The 13,853-nt window shown below is 46.6% G+C and overlaps 1 long non-coding RNA gene across 1 annotated transcript; it reads right to left on the bottom strand.

Moving 5' to 3' along the window:
• Nucleotides 1–6,825: 6,825 nt before the first annotated feature.
• On the bottom strand, nt 6,826–12,417 carry LOC132869574 (uncharacterized). The gene is made up of 2 exons (XR_009650997.1): nt 12,306–12,417; nt 6,826–10,122 (listed from the first exon to the last, which is right to left on the bottom strand). It is a non-coding gene; the product is annotated as an uncharacterized LOC132869574 (long non-coding RNA).
• Between the last annotated feature and the right edge of the window lie 1,436 nt (nt 12,418–13,853).

Below are 13,853 nucleotides of genomic sequence, written 5' to 3'. Positions count from 1 at the left end.
CTCCTGAAAATGTTAACAAATTCGAAGATGCTCGGATGGCGCTTAAAACTTCCTACATAGCCAAGCAAACGGAATACTTTCAGAGTAAGATCAACCACATCAGAACTACTGCCAGCAATAAAAAGTCTGCTGAAGCCTGGAAAACCGTCCACGAAATCAGCGGCAGAAAAAATAGTAACTGTGGCACACTAAAAGCCTCCAGTCAGGAGGAGTAACTGCACCTATGACAGCAACATTTTGAAGACCTGCTCAGTAAGCCACCCCAGACATCTGACGAAGTAATAACACCACTATTCACTGATGAGCTCAATATAAAGAAAGGCCCCCTTACAATGGAAGAACTCAAGGAAGCAGTAAGTTGCATTCAAAATGGCAAAGCTTGTGGGCTTGACGAAATACCTGCAGAAGTGTGGAAGATAGATGATTTTCATCAGATCTTATTAGACATGTGCAACAGCTTCTATAACCAAGACCCTATCGAAAGATGGACCGAAGGCTGCTTACGTCCTTTCCCCAAAAAAGGCAATCTAGGGATCACAAAGAACTATCGAGGCATCACACTAACAGCAATCGCGGCAAAAATCTACAATCTGATGCTGCTAAACAGAGTACGCCCCAAGGTCGACCCATTGCTGAGGAAAAATCAGAACGGTTTCTGAACAAACAGGTCTACCTCAGGACAGATACTGACCATCCGAAGAATCTTAGAGGGTGTGAATGCAAAAAACCTCCCAGCTACCCTTCTATTTGTCAACTTCTCCAAGGCATTTGATTCCATACATCGCGGAAAAATGGAGGAGATCCTAATTGCCTATGGAATACCGCAAGAAACAGTGAATGCCATCATGATGCTATATAAAAACACCCGGTCCATGGTACGCTCACCTGATGGAGACACTGATTTCTTTGACATCACCACTGGAGTTCTCCAAGGAGATAGTCTGGCCCCATTCCTATTTATCATCTGCCTGGACTACGTACTAAGAAAAGCTGTTGACGAAAATCTGGAGCTTGGTTTTTCTCTTACTGAACGTAGGAGCAGGCAACATGCAGCTCAGAAGATCACAGATGCCGACTACGCAGATGACATTGCAATACTCGCTGACCACCTGAAGGATGCAATAACTCTCTGTGGCAGCGGGGGCGTGGTCAAGCACCGGTCTGTGACAGGAGGGCGGAGTCAGGGAAGGTAAGTGGCAGAATCACTTCACCTGAGAGCAATTAACCTGTGTTTGTGTGTCTTCCCAGGGACCGCGCCCTATTTAGGGAGGGAGAGCGAGAGCAGAGGAGATCTCTCCCGAACCAGACACCTGATGTGTGTGTGTGTCTGTGTTAAACAGATTGTGTTCCCTGAAAAGTGGAAGCAATAAAACTATTTGTTGAACCTGATCTCTGTCCTGCCGTCCTCTGTGCTCCACCCACACCTAGGGAAAGCTACAGTGGTGCCGAAACCCGGGAAATGGAGCACCAACCCAGCAGCCCCATGGAATCCTCCCCGTTCACCGACCTGGTCCACGCCCTCGCCACGGCTCAGCAAAGCCAGCACCAGGCGCTCGTCACACTCCGAAAGGAACAAGAGCGGCGCTTCGATGCCCTGGTGCTGGCCCAGCAAGAAGATCGCAAGGCGTTCCGGCGTCTCCTCGCGTCGGCGGGGCCCACCAGCGCTCCGGCCGCGGGCCCGTCTCCCCTCACCTTAACTAAGATGGGCCCGCAGGATGACCCCGAGGCTTTCTTCACGTTATTCGAGCAGGTCGCTGAAGCCTCGGGGTGGCCGATGGAGCAGCGTGCGGCGCGCCTCCTCCCCCTCCTGACGGGAGAGGCGCAGCTGGCTGCACTACAGCTCCCCGCCGATCGCCGGCTGGCCTATGCCGACCTTCGCCGGGCTGTCCTTCAGCGCGTGGGGCGCACGCCGGAGCAACAGCGCCAACGCTTCCGCGCGCTGCGGATGGAGGAAGTCGGCAGCCCGTTCGCGTTCGGCCAGCAGCTCCGGGACGCCTGCTGGCGGTGGCTGAGGGCCGAAGATCGCCACGCCGAGGGAATCGTCGATCAGGTGGTACTGGAACAGTTCATCGCCCGCTTACCAGCAGGAGCCGCGGAGTGGGTCCAGTGCCACCGCCCGACGTCGCTGGATCAGGCAGTCGAGCTGGCGGAGGATCATCTGGCGGCTGTCTCGGCGGCAGGACAGCAGATGTCGACATCTCTTCTCTCCTCTTCTCTTTCTCTCTCTCTCTCCCCTCCTTCTGTGTCCCGTCCTCGCCCCATTCCCCCACCGCGGAGGCGGGGGCCGGCACCACCCCTGCCGGCCCGCCGCACCCGTGGTGCCCTCCCGTTTCTCCCTTCTGTGTCTGTCTCTCCCCCACCTCAGGTGAGTGAGCCCCAGAGCACCGGTGCAGAGGGGAAGCCCGGGCCGGTTTGCTGGCACTGCGGGGAACCGGACCACCTTCAACAGCAGTGCACAGCAATGGAAGTGGGCGCGGTGGTTCGGATCCCTGACGCGCCAGAGGCCGCCCTCGATCGGGCCGGAGCGTATCGCATACCGGTGAGTATCCAAGGGGCTACATATCAGGCATTGGTGGATTCTGGTTGTAATCAGACCTCAATTCGCCAAAGCCTGGTTCAAAACGAGGCATTGGGGAGAGCACAAGGGGTGAAGGTTTTGTCTGTGCACGGGGATGTTCACAGCTACCCTTTGGTGTCAGTCCATATTATTTTCAGAGGGGAAAAATTTATAGTGAAGGCGGCGGTTAATCCTCGCCTTACCCACTCGTTAATTTTGGGGACTGATTGGCCGGGATTTCGGGGTTTAATGACGCGCCTAGTAGAGAGTGGGTCCTGCCAGTTGACAGGGGGAGGTCCCGGTGTCGTTTTGGCGGGAGCAGCTGTCGCAGAGCCGTCTACGTCATCTCCGCGTCAGGGTGAGGAGCCACCGGCTCCTCCTCTCTCTATTGGGGAATCCCTCGCGGATTTCCCATTGGAGCAGTCGTGAGACGAGACTCTGCGGCATGCGTTTGACCAAGTGAGAGTAATCGATGGTCAAACGCTCCCGCCGAACGCCACCCTGTCCTTCCCCTACTTCGCGATTATGAAGGATAGGTTATACCAAGTGACGCAGGACACTCAAACTAAAGAGCGAGTCACGCAGCTTTTGATTCCAAAGAGCCGCCGGGAATTGGTATTCCAGGCGGCTCACTTTAATCCCATGGCTGGACACTTAGGGCAGGATAAAACACTAGCCCGAATAATGGCCCGATTCTATTGGCCGGGGATTCGCGGCGATGTCCGTAGGTGGTGTACGGCATGCCGCGAATGCCAGTTAGTAAATCCAGCGGCCATTCCAAAAGCGCCATTGCGCCCTCTACCGTTAATCGAGACCCCGTTTGAAAGAATTGGGATGGATCTCGTCGGGCCATTAGATCGGTCAGCACGAGGGTACCGCTTTATATTAGTTCTAGTGGACTATGCAACGCGATACCCTGAAGCAGTGCCTCTGCGCAATATCTCAGCACGCAGTATTGCAGAGGCACTCTTCCGCGTCATCTCCCGAGTTGGAATCCCGAAAGAGATTCTGACTGATCAAGGCACTACGTTTATGTCACGAACACTACGCGAACTGTATGGGTTATTGGGGATTAAGCCAATCCGCACCAGTGTGTATCACCCACAAACGGACGGTTTAGTAGAATGGTTCAACCGCACCCTCAAAAATATCATTAAGAAATTCGTAAGTGAGGACGCACGTAATTGGGATAAGTGGCTCGAACCCTTGCTGTTCTCAGTGCGAGAGGTCCCTCAAGCCTCCACGGGGTTCTCCCCGTTCGAATTATTATATGGGCGTAAGCCGCGCGGCATCCTGGACGTGCTGCGGGGAAATTGGGAGGAGGGACCTTCACAAAGTAAGAATGAAATTCAGTACGTTATGGACCTGCGCGCAAAACTCCACACGCTCACCCACCTAACTCAGGAGAATTTGCGGCAGGCCCAGGAACGGCAAGCCCGCCTGTACAACAAGGGTACGCGCCTTAGAGAGTTCACACCGGGAGATAAAGTACTCGTACTCTTGCCCACATCGAGCTCCAAATTAATCGCCAAGTGGCAAGGACCCTTTGAGGTCACACGGCGAGTCGGGGACGTCGACTATGAGGTGAGGCGAACAGACAGGGGTGGGGCGCTACAGATTTACCACCTCAATCTGCTCAAACTCTGGAATGAGGAGGTCCCCGTGGCGTTGGTGTCGGTAGTTCCGGAGAAGGCGGAGCTGGGGCCGGAGGTTCAAAAAGGGAATTTGGCATCACGTACCTCTCCGGTCCCCTGTGGAGACCACCTCTCCCCGACCCAACTCACGGAGGTCGCCCAGTTGCAGGCCGAGTTTTCAGATGTGTTCTCGCCCCTGCCCGGTCGCACTAACCTCATAGAACACCACATAGAGACACCCCCGGGGGTGGTAGTGCGTAGCCGCCCTTATAGACTACCCGAACACAAAAAAAAGGTGGTTCGGGAAGAACTTCAGGCCATGCTCGAAATGGGCATCGTCGAGGAGTCCCACAGCGACTGGAGCAGCCCGGTGGTCTTGGTTCCCAAGGCCGACGGCTCGGTCCGGTTCTGTGTGGACTATAGAAAAGTCAACGCGGTGTCTAAATTCGACGCGTACCCAATGCCTTGTATTGATGAGCTGCTCGATCGACTAGGCACGGCTCGCTTTTACTCGACACTGGATTTAACGAAGGGATATTGGCAGATCCCCTTGACTCCATTATCCCGGGAGAAAACGGCCTTTTCCACACCGTTCGGCTTACACCAGTTCATCACACTTCCGTTTGGGCTGTTTGGGGCGCCCGCTACGTTTCAGCGGCTGATGGACCGGGTCCTCCGGCCCCACGCCACCTATGCGGCCGCCTACCTGGACGACATTATCGTTTATAGTAACGACTGGCAGTGGCACCTGCAACACCTGAGGGCCGTCCTTAGGTCGCTGAGACGGGCGGGACTCACGGCCAACCCAAAGAAGTGTGCGATTGGGCGGGTGGAAGTACGGTATCTGGGCTTCCACTTGGGCAACGGGCAGGTGCGTCCCCAAATTAATAAGACAGCAGCGATTGCGGCCTGCCCGAGGCCCAAGACCAAAAAGGGGGTGAGACAGTTCCTGGGGCTGGCTGGCTACTATCGTAGGTTTATACCTAATTATTCGGACGTCACCAGCCTGCTGACTGACCTCACTAAAAAGGGGGCGCCAGATCCGGTCCAGTGGACGGAGCAGTGCCAGCGGGCTTTCTCGGAGGTAAAGGCTGCACTGTGTGGGGGGCCACTTTTACACTCCCCTGACTTCTCTCTCCCTTTTGTTACAGACGGATGCGTCGGACAGAGGGCTGGGGGCCGTTTTGTCCCAGCAGGTGGAGGGTGAGGATCGCCCGGTCCTATACATCAGCCGGAAGCTGTCGGTGCGTGAGGGGCGCTACAGCACGATTGAAAAGGAGTGCCTGGCGATCAAATGGGCGGTCCTCGCCCTCCGGTACTACCTGCTGGGGCGCTCTTTCACCCTCTGTTCGGACCACGCGCCCCTCCAGTGGCTCCACCGCATGAAAGATGCCAACGCGCGGATCACCCGTTGGTATCTGGCGCTCCAACCCTTTAATTTCAAGGTGGTCCACAGGCCAGGGGCGCAGATGGTCGTGGCGGACTTCCTCTCCCGTCAAGGGGGGGGGTAGTCGGCTGCGGGCCGGACGGCTGCCCGGCCTGAGTCGGGCGGTGGGGGTATGTGGCAGCGGGGGTGTGGTCAAGCACCGGTCTGTGACAGGAGGGCGGAGTCAGGGAAGGTAAGTGGCAGAATCACTTCACCTGAGAGCAATTAACCTGTGTTTGTGTGTCTTCCCAGGGACCGCGCCCTATTTAGGGAGGGAGAGCGAGAGCAGAGGAGATCTCTCCCGAACCAGACACCTGATGTGTGTGTGTGTCTGTGTTAAACAGATTGTGTTCCCTGAAAAGTGGAAGCAATAAAACTATTTGTTGAACCTGATCTCTGTCCTGCCGTCCTCTGTGCTCCACCCACACCTAGGGAAAGCTACACTCTCCTTCATAGCATTGAAAAACTAGCTAAAGAACTCGGGCTTTACGTCAATGCAGAGAAAACAGAGTTCATGTGCCTAAATCAAGATGCATCTACTGGTATGAAAAGCCTGAGTGGTGAGAAGATCAAGCAGGTGGACGATTTCAAGTACACTGCTTCAACGGAACAGGATGTTAATATCAGACTTGGGAAAGCTTGGGGAGCACTAAATGGCATGGAGAAAATCTGGAAATCAGACCTCCCAGACGAGCTTAAGAGAAACTTCTTTAGAGCAACTGTAGAATCTGTTCTTACGTATGGTTCGATCACATGGACCCTAACATCGAAATTGGAGAAGATTGACAGGGCATATACCCGCATGCTTCGCGCTGCTCTCAACTGATCCTGGAGCGACCACCCAACCAACAAAGAACTTTACAGAAACATCCCTCCCATCAGCAACTCTATCCAACAACAGAGGCTGCTCTTTGCTGGTCACTGCTGGCTCAGTAAAGAACTGGCCGGGGACACCATTCTATGGTTTCCATCACATGAAAGAAGATCTAAAGGCCACCCTAAAAGGACCTACATTGACCAACTGTGTGATGACACATGATGTAGGTCCAAGGAACTACCAGCTCTGATGAGCGATAGGGCTGTTTGGAGGGAAAGGGTCATGCATAGTGTTGGGGTTCACCCAGAAAGAGACCCCGAGATTCCTTCGTGAGCCACCTCGGATCCGGGACGAATGATAGAACGAGAGAAACAGACAAGGGAACACCTGAGTTGTTCACATGCCAGTTTATTCGCACAGTCACTTCGTCAAAGATGAAAGATTACAAACACCTTTTATAACAAATCATAATCTCTCCAAATGGCTATTGTGTCTGTCAAATGTGTGTGTGTTTGTATGTGACCTCAGAGAGGGGTGTGTGTGTGTGTGTCTATGGGAGGGTGTGAGTGAGTGACATCATTTTGATATCTGTGTCTATGTGCTAGGTCAGCAAATCACATCTTAATTCCATATGTATGTGTGTGAAAGAAACCTTCAATCATAAGCAAAATAATATTTCAGCAATTCAGCAATTTCATTTACGTATGTCAAAGCGCGTGAGATGTTTTTACGACAATGTTTTAAACAAAGACTATGTTTGGTCTAACAAAGAAGTGTTCTTCTCCACTGGACGAAGGTCAGGCTACACAGGAACAGTTTAAAATCACTGCCATAGTATATGCAATAGTCCAAAATAATAAAGGATCTTAAAAAGCTCTAAAATGTACTATAAGTAATATATACTATAATATATACTATAAAAATATAATATAAGAGTCTTAACTCTTTGTTCAGCAATAAGGCTACCATTACATCCAACATTAAAGTGTGTGTGGGTCGATCTGACACTAAAACAGACCTTGGTGGGTCCTTCAGACACTTCTCTGTTCAAAATACACATTTCATAAACAAAATGTTCCCAAACAATGTCCAGCCGAGACAGAAGGTCATTTTTAACTGAACCTTAAGTTAACTCTTAATTTTGTCACCATTTTAATAATAATACTTATAAGAATAATAAGAATAATACTTATATAACCCTAACAATCCCCCCCTTTGATAAGAGTATCACTATTATCAAATCCTATTATCACCTCATGATCATATATGTGATTACATCGAGAATTAATCCTGAGTTAATCTTTGCCCTTCTTGACGTATATTGGTGCTCAGAGGGCGGGCATGCCCAATCAGCCCTCGTCCCACCTCACCGGAGCTTAGAGAAACTCAAAACCTCTTAATTCCCAGATACACGCTACTTCCTTCAGAGTAATTTGTTCTAAAACAGTGAGGGAAAAAATGAAATTAGAAGGCATATCGACCTATAGTGAGAACAGAGTCCTGTAAGAATACAGAGTTTCAGAGCATAGAGATGTGTAATAATAGTAGAAAACGGCATCAGATGAAAGACATAACACATTCGTGTGGTGTGCGCTTGTGCAGTCCAGTTAGCGAAGTTAGTCCAGAAGATGTTGTCTCGAAGTCCAGCTCGAGCGGGTAACCCTGCTCCGAGCAATGAAGTCCAGCTCGAGCGGGTAACCCTGCTCCGAGCAATGAAGTCCAGCTCGAGCGGGTAACCCTGCTCCGAGCAATGAAGTGGTCCAGAAGGCTCGGGCGGGTAACCCTGCCCCGAGCAAAGATGAAGCAGTCACGAAGGCTCGGGCGGGTAGCCCTGCCCCGAGCAACAATGAAGCCACGAAACCCGTGATGAGGACTGTCATGGTTGTAGTGAGGATGATTGGTTCCAAACGGGGCACAAGATCTCTTCCCCTCTTTGTTCACAACATCTTGAGGATTCTCAGTCGAATCTGTGCAGAGCTCAGAAATGGAGAGAGAGAGAAAACTGGCCAGAGGGAGACTAGATAGGGACACAAAAGGCGTTAATAGCAGCAAACTTGTTATTGTAACACAACTTTGTTATGGACCCTTCTTCAATCGCGTGGCATGGATCCACTGTGGAAAAAGATCAGTTAAAACAGCAGTAAAAGTAATGGCGACTATGTCTGCAGGCCCAGTATATTGTTTTCCCAATTGTCCAAATCATTACTTTAAAAAGTCATCACACCAGCACCTGTCTCCCACGTGAAAGGGGTGTGTGGTGGAGATAATATTGTATTATTGACCTTGGTACAAATTTTATGCAACTTATCTATAAGGGCTGCAGAATACTCATCCATATGCATTTTCAAATCAGAGGTACCCGGAGCCGGAGTCCCTTTTCCAGGGGAGAATAATTTCTTGGTGCCACACGAATTTCAGCCAGAATGAATTATGGATTACAGAAGCAAACCTGTGTCCTGCATGACCTTAATTAATTTGTCTTTCAATGTTCGATTAGTACGTTCTACGATACCAGAGGATTGAGGAATGTGAAAACACCAGTTTAGTTTAGAGATACTTACAAAGGTTTTGTGTGACTTTTGAGGTGAAAGGGGTACCTTTGTCGGAATCTATGGCATTTGAAACCCCATAACTATAACAATAATTATTATTGATTTCTTATTATTTTATTGTTGTTATTTTATTGTTTGTTTTTCTTTTTTACTGTCCAGTGTTCTTAGGTACTTTGAAAGGCACTTATAAATAAAATGTATCATCATTATTATTATTATAACTACCGTAGGTATCAAAACGAGTAACTACCTTCGTGTTCTCTCGAGAACAGGGAAAAACTTCTACCCATTTAGAGAATTTGTCCACAATCAAGATGACAAAAATCAAATGAAAAAGAAAAAAAAGCGTATGTCTCATGCAGAATATCAGGCTGATATTGATTGAACACACAGAATAACCACAGAGGTGTGATAATATTATAAATTATAAAACAAGAATTGTCTGAGGGTTTAGAACAAAAACCACCAATAAAGATCCCTAGAGGGCTGGAGGGAAGAGATCAGACCTGATACTAGTAGTATGTACGATTTTTAGACAGCCAATATCAATGTCATCCCAAGTGTCATCCCGAGAATTAAGGAGGCGTGCGAGAGCGCGACCTACATTATCAAAAGAGGATGTGACACGAATTTCGAGATTGTTAATTAATTTAATGGGTCTGTCAATTTTGCAACCATCAAACCATCAAAGCACATGCGGAGACAGCCCCCAGACACACAGGTAAGCCTTGAGCAACAATGTCTAATGTTTTGGATAAAAACGCACAATGATGCATTTCCCCCCCCCTCACGCTCCCCAGAGGCTGTGCCCCGGTGTTCACAGGCATAGAGGTGGAAGGGCTTGAAGTGAGCAGGTGACCCAGGGGCGGAACAAAGGGTGCTTCTGAGGGAGTGATAAGCGACCACCATAGCGTCAGTCCAGGTCAAAGGATGTTGCAGTGGAGGAGGTTTTGTGTCTAGAATGACAGCCTTGAGAAAGTTCAAAACTTCAAAAGTTCAAATACTTAAGTGTCCATACAATATTGCAGCTTGGTTCTGGAAACCTTAAAGCCCTTATGCACCAGATGTTGGAGCAGGCGCAAGTGTCAGTGTCTTGAGTGACTCAGCAGACACCAGAACACACAGACCACAGAGTCCTGAGGGAGGGAGAAGGTCACAGAGCACGTTATGAATTACAGCTGAAAAAAAAAACAGCAGGAGAGTCAAATGAAACCTTGAGTCCAAACGCTATCTCCTCATGTGCGTGGAAAAAAAGGCAGAATAGAGATCATTAATGGCAGGAACCTGTGATATTACAGAAGAAACGATCAATTCATTAATCTTACGTAAATCTTGTGTAAAGTGTCTCACCACGCCTTGCTCGAGAAGAGACTGTAGGATGACATGGATCCAGAGAGAGAGGTATTGCTTATTATAAACAGGATGCACATGAATAGTTTGTCAATTTAAGTTCCAGGTTGCAGTGCAACAAAATGCGGAAAGGTTCAAGGACAATGAATACTTATACAAGCCAATGTATCATAATCATGATAATTTATGAAGTTTTTTTTTCTTAATGGTTAAACAAAGATAAAACCAAGTCTCCGATTTATAAACAAAAAGTTATTCAAGTAAACGTTTGTTAACTGTTTCTTGCTGAAAAAAAATTATGGTTAACTAAATACATTAAAAGCCTATCCATTCCATATCCTCTGTGGTTTTTAAAGGCAAAAGTATGGAGGTTTAAAACTCAGCAAACAGTTAATCAGAGCATTTCATATCAATAGTTCGAAATTAGGAGGAACATGTTTAAGCTTAGCCTCATAAGTAGCAATAAGTTTAAAGAAAGAAAAGGAGATACTTTATGTATATGGAATTTACCTAATAATATAAAGAGATTACTTATTAAATTTATTATTGTGAGAGAGTGCCAAAAATAATGATTTTCTCTGCTCATTGCAGATTTCTGTGTGTCCTTGCCTGCTATTCTTGCATGAGTTGTTTATAGTATATTCATCGGACATGAACAAATGAATAAATCTTGAGTAATCTTGAGGGGCGTGTGTGTCCGGGGCGCGGTGTCGCGGCGGCGGGGGGGATCGAACGAACCTTCCGATCCCCCCTGGCTACGGGCCAGAATTAGATCATCCTACCAATGTTGAAAACTGGCCGGCAAAAGTGACGATGGTTCAACGTCGTATATTCAACCTTCTCTGACGGTCGACAGATCAACCTTTACCCACGTTGATTCAACGATGATAAATCGACCCTCTCAGACGGCGGAGAAATCGACGTTTCACGGCGCCGTTTCAACGTTGATTTTCTGACGTACGACGGAAACCGACCATTCTGACCAAAACTCTACGTCGTTTCAACGACCCTCTGCTATCGGGGTAGCTATCTGTAACAGTCTGGGAGCCCTTATCTCAATGTTCACTGAGAAAAGAGACAAAGCATATTGCTACAGAACAATTATTCAAAATATTATTTATAATAATAGGACGACAATTATTCAAAAAATGTCAAAAATGAAGTAAAAAGCGGGTTAGCTTGCTGTTGAACTAATTTCATGCTTCCCAGACAAGACATTTCGCTAAAACGCGTCAGAAAAAGGAGTATATAGGATATTTAAAGGTTAGAATTACATATGATTAATAAAAATACCACTACACCAGCTAGACCACCACACGATCAGTTTTAAAATGTTTTAGATCAACATTAAACATTAGGTTAAACATTAAACTTTTCGGCATTTCCATTCACACGTAGGGTAAATATATTTGATGCATTTTATTATGCCTTTAAACAGGAAGTGGTACAATACTCAATATTTTAAAAGTGATTCCTGATAAATATCTTCAAATCTGAAAGTGATATTTGATTTGGCTGAATTAATCAAACTCTAAGCCTTAAATATATTTCTTCTGTTTTTACCATGTCTGTTTAATTTAAGTGAATGTTTTAAAATGGTTTTTGTGTTGTATTTGCTTGTACAGTTATTTCATTATTTAAGGTCTGAACGCATAGAATTACTGCCCAAATCTGATGAGACGAGAGTTTTGCCCTAAAGAGCTTTTTTCTTTTATCCAGTGCGCATGCCCAGTTCACAAGCATCATGGGAACTGGAGTTCTCATGTTATTTTGAAAACTTCGTATCCATCATTTATAAGATCTAGACATGAAACTGCATTAATAGCTGCACTATTAATTATTAAAACGCATTAATAGTCTTGTAGAGTGCTCGCGGACCACTCGTGACTTTCCTGATAACCTTCCAGTTACAAGTTTCGGACTATCAACACACAAGGAATATAAAATAAAATACAGATGATCTACTCACCAAACGCTGAAACTAATTGATTAAGAAGCAGATTTTTCCTCTGATGATGTTAAGGGAAGAGGATCTCTTCTCTTGGGTTTCTAACAGTGATGAGATTCACAAACGATTCGGATCTTTTTCGGGACGAAACATAAATGACTCGATCGAGCGAATCGATACAGACGCATCAACGGCATTTGTTGAGTTCATGCACACGTAATGGGTTGAGGAAAGTTCATACTTTAATTTCATGCAGCATGAAAGTGTGATTATTGTTTACAATTTGAATACAAATAAGGTTTCCGTAGTTTCTGAGTCAAGAATCAAGAGTGAATCAAGTAAATTGATTCACACGCATGCGAGTTTGTTCTAAAGAATCGATTCAGTGAAGCTTTCGTTGAGATTAAAATGCACAATATACAGAATGTCCGTATTTTATACGGATTTGATTCAATAAACATAGTATATGGGCGTACAAATAGTTATACGGATTCAAAAAAACCCTTCAATATTTATTTAGAGCTATAATCAATTCCCACAATGATAAAAGAGCACATAACATTTACACTTTGTAGTTTTTTGTCAAACACTGAAGCTTTGTATTCATTCTTAAAGTTTATTGAATAAAAAGTACCTGGGATATATCATTGTTAATTATCATTCAAATTTTAGGTAAATCATTTTAATTTGCATCTTATAAGGATTTTATAAGGGAAATAAGGATTTTGGAACCAGGAACACAGTTCTGACTGTTCATGTCCAGAGTACTGATTTGTTGTTTCATTATTTTGTGCATATCCAGTAATGCCTTATATAAATGCTAAAACAATTAAAGATACATTACACAGCTCCCAGAGATTGCAAATACCTGGATGAGGATAAATCAAAACTGAGCCGGCCAAATTGTCTAGAATCTGTGTAGAATGCTAAACCACCAATCCCGTGGGTTTTTTCTCGGGGTCCGGGTACCTTAATACAATAATACAATTAATATAATACAATTAATACAATTAATATAATACAATTAATATAATACTATTTTCCCCCCATGGTGGCTGCACGAAGGAACCAAAGATTAAAAGCGCGCTCTTCTCGTGACAGTTCTCCCCCTTGGAGCGTCTTCACGAGGCTCACCGTCCCGTAAACAAATTACGAGGTTTACCAGCCCAATCCCGTGGCTCTACTAGCCCCGTCTCGTCCTGTAAACAAGAGTCTAAAAGGTCTAATCTAATCTCTAAAAAGTCTACGAGGTTCCTTACGTCCCGTGCCTCCACACGAGGTTTACCTGAATTTACTGGGTCTCTTTTCTTTTTGAAATTACTACCAACCAGGCGGAAGTCTGACCAATCAAATTATAAATTAAAATAATTTACTCACCTGGTTGGCAGTATCCCACTTCTGACACCAAATTGTTGGGGTTCACCCAGAAAGAGACCCCGAGATTCCTTCGTGAGCCACCTCGGATCCGGGACGAATGATAGAACGAGAGAAACAGACAAGGGAACACCTGAGTTGTTCACATGCCAGTTTATTCGCACAGTCACTTCGTCAAAGATGAAAGATTACAAA

Source organism: Neoarius graeffei, chromosome 21, assembly GCF_027579695.1.
Source record: "Neoarius graeffei isolate fNeoGra1 chromosome 21, fNeoGra1.pri, whole genome shotgun sequence".
In the NCBI taxonomy this organism is placed as follows: domain Eukaryota; kingdom Metazoa; phylum Chordata; class Actinopteri; order Siluriformes; family Ariidae; genus Neoarius; species Neoarius graeffei.
This window is presented reverse-complemented; position numbering and strand designations above follow the sequence as displayed.